Below are 3,679 nucleotides of genomic sequence, written 5' to 3' on the forward strand. Positions count from 1 at the left end.
ACATGGCTGATGGCAGGACACAGGGAACAGCATGGCATAGGGATAAAGGCATTTAATAGACATAGCCGCTCGCTGCAAGGGGCATCAGCCCCCACCAGCAGCAGGTGGGTGAAGGAGGACCTGCAGAGGCTGCTCCCAAGAGCACTTGAAAAACACATGCTCACCCTGTCCTGTCAAGGAAATGAAAAGAGAGGCTCGTGTCTGGAGAGCACATTGTAGAGCCACCATCACTGCAGCCTGCCACGGGGGGCTGAAGCTACCCCCAGCCTGCCCCAGCAGGCAGTACTGACTTGAACGCTGACATTCTGGTTACAGGGATTTACATCATTTCTTTACATACCTCTCATGCACACCCCTGAGCCGGCCCTGCCCTCCAGGCTGGCTCTTGAAAGCCCCAGAGCACCGTGGCTCCTGTGCCCAGGCGTCCTCCCGGGGGGCAGGAGGCTGCCATTTGGCACAAGGCTGGGGGAGGTCTCAGCAGCCATGCCAGGAGCGTGGCCGGTCCACAGGCACGCAGCCAGCCCCTAGCTGGCCCGAGGACAGAGCCGTGACCAGCAGACACAGGGAGCCCATTTCTGTAGTTACACAAACTCCAGCGCAAAGATTTTGGAAAGGAGGAACCCAAGGGGTATGAAGGTGTCAATGAAATAGTGGATGCGGGGAAACGTGCAATAAGCAGCCTCCCAGGCCTTCACCACACCAGTGGGACCAGTTCCCCTCTGTGCAGGGCAAACCAAGGGGTATATTTTATTTTTCAAGAAACTCCATTCATGGATACCAGTGCAGTGGCGTGAATTCCCTTTTCACCTTTTGAATTCAGGATGTTAATATATAACTGTGTTTGTTTTACTGTGGACCAAACTCTAGGAGTTAGCAGAAGCTGAAAGCTCCCCCAGCATCCAAGCTCAAAAATTTGGGTTAAGTCCTATTCCTGGCATCAGCTGGCCTCCCATTGTGAGCAGGGAGGAGGAGAGAAAGGCTCTCTCCAGGGAGAAAAAGAGCAACAACAAAACCAGAAAAAAAGGTAACAGTAACAACAATCCTAACTGTTTGTTTTGACTGGTGTAGGTTCCCCATGTACCTCTGTGTTCTTGTGTCACTTGCATTTCATTGCTTTACTTTAAGATGTTTTGTGTTCTGTTTAAAGAGAAAAATAACTCATTGTAAAAAATTGGATAACTGTGATTGTGAATAAAGTTGATTTAGGTATCCTGCAGCAGCATGGGCAACTGAGTACTTACCACTTCAAAAGCAGCAAAACACAACGGGCAGTGCAGTGGTGAAAGGCTGAGGTAAGAGCAATGGTGGCATGGGAGCTGTTGCCTTTGGAGGACCTGATGGAGAAAGCTCATGCTTTCCTTCAGTGCTTGAGAATGAGGACCTGATAATGAAAAGCAGCCCCCTGATGGACCCCATACACATCATAAAGGAAGACACAAAAGTAAAAACAAGGGCAAACTCTATTTTTGCAAGCTTAAGCCCCACGTGTTCCCTAGAGAGAAGCCACAGTTTTTTAAGTCTCATTGCCTAATTTGCAGAGTTTCTCCTGAGTGCCTGTAACCACATAAGTGTCCCTCCACCAGCACAGAACCATGCTGTTCAGCCTGGTAGGGGCTACGTAAGGTGGCTGAAGATGAGGCAGAGCAGTAGCAAAATACCCTGGTGCTCCCAACCCAGCTCCGCAGAGACATGACAGTCCAGGAGGATCTTAGCCCTGAACTAAGCAACATGTTGAGAAAGCCCATTGACAGGCGGTGGTCTGGCCAAGGGAGATGCCAAAGGGTACACAGGGACCCAAAGGGGATTCGAATTCCAGTGATGCCAGTTCCCCCCAAACCCGATAACTCCTCTTGTGCAGGGATCTGCTCAGGAAAACACCCACAACAGTCCCGTGAGATTTTCTCCTCATCCTTTTCTTTAACTATTCAGCAGATGAGAGACTGGCTGGATCACTCTCATCACAACTGAGTTGGCATCTTCTCCCTCAGTGTGAGTGCTCCATCTGCCAAGGGACAGGGAAATCCCAAAAGAGGTGTCCTCAGCCTCTCCAGCTGAAGCTATTTCACTCCAACAGCTCCCCGGTGGCCTAAAACTTTCCAGGCTTGGTAAAGCAAAACCATTTCTACAACCCAGCCTTCTCTACCACCACCCTGAGGAACACCTAGCTGTTGGGTCATGTCTGCACACCCCTGTGGTCTTAAGAGCTGTGCCCAGCTCTTGCTTTCCTAGGGACAGGAGGACCTCTAGTGGGTCTAGAAAGCCCTCTCTGGCCACAGCCCAACCATGGGAAGCCTCCTTGTCCTCTCAGGAGCACAGGATTGAGCCGGCTGTCCCTAGAAACTGGGGACACCAACCTTCCAGAGGGCCCCTGCCAGATGTGCTGAGCCCAAGCACTGCCACATAGTAGGACAAGAAGTGCTACTGCTCTGGGCCAAGCTCAGATCCTCCCCTGGCATCAATGAGAGGAGCCAGTGCAGGTACCCCTGCATTTCCTCCCTGGCAGCCCTTGTCTATTTGCCCCCTCCTTCCCCTGCCATGTGCAGTACCCTGCCGCTGCCATGTGCAGTAGCCCCAGGGAGCTTCGCACCCTCACCTGATGAGCATCGCTGGAGTCACCTGCCCTGCCCTCCCTCCTCAGGCCATCACCATCAGCTCACCAAATCCACAGCAGACCTGCAATTCCACCACCCCTCCCAAGCTATTCTCCACCACGACCAGGCAGACCCCAGCACCGCAGCCCTCCCGCTGCTCCCGGCGGGGCCAGCCGCAGGGGTTCCCCGCGCCCACGGACCGCGCTGGGCACGGCAGGGAGCGAGGGGAGGGAGGGAGGGAGGAAGGGAGGGAGGATGCTCCCAAAGTGGTCCAGGAGCGGCAGAGCTGGTTCGGCATCGCCACCTGGTGCTGCGCACCCGGCACGGCAGGCAGCCGCTCCCCTGGCACTCTGCCTCACAAACACACCTAAGCAGGACCAGAGAAATTTAGTTTTAGGAGAAAAATGGGGAGTGAAGGCAGCAATTAATAGTGGGTTACATTATACATGGGGTGACTGCACCAGCCCAAAAACCTCTTTCAACCCTAAACTGTCTGTCCCCCTCTACACACAGGGGAAAAGAGGACACAGATCCCAGGCATACTTGTTGCTAAATTTGTGCCTTAAAATGCCCAGGACTGTGTGCTGCCTCAGACCTAATTCCTGACATCCTTCAGAGAGCTAGGATTCCCAAACAGGACTCCTCCTGCACCATCCACCTGTGTGCCAGCATGAGGAAACATCTCATGGGTGCTGTTAGACACCACGCCTCCTGTGAGAGCTGGCTCACCTCAGGGCCTGGGTGAGACTCATTTCTCCACAGGATGTTTACGAAGCGCTACAACACACACCGAAGGCATAAAGCCCCCATGCTACAATGAGGGATGCATTCATGTAAGGGCATTCTCAGCTGCAGGAACGAAAAGTTGCAGCCCTGAGTTCTAAGGTGGCAGTCAGGCCCTAGCCATGACCTTTTACCTACAGACTTGCAATTGCTAGCAGACAACAAGGAAGTGGACAACACTTCATAGAGGGCCAAGTTTGGAACTGAAGTGTTAGAAACCAGCCTTGTTTCTTCTCTCCTATTAGATCTACCATTACAACCCGCTCCCCCCAATCCACTGCCTTCTGCATCCCCAAGAGGTGTCC

The sequence above is a fragment of the Merops nubicus genome, unplaced genomic scaffold (genome assembly GCF_000691845.1).
Source record: "Merops nubicus isolate BGI_N331 unplaced genomic scaffold, ASM69184v1 scaffold16739, whole genome shotgun sequence".
Classification (NCBI taxonomy): Eukaryota; Metazoa; Chordata; class Aves; order Coraciiformes; family Meropidae; genus Merops; species Merops nubicus.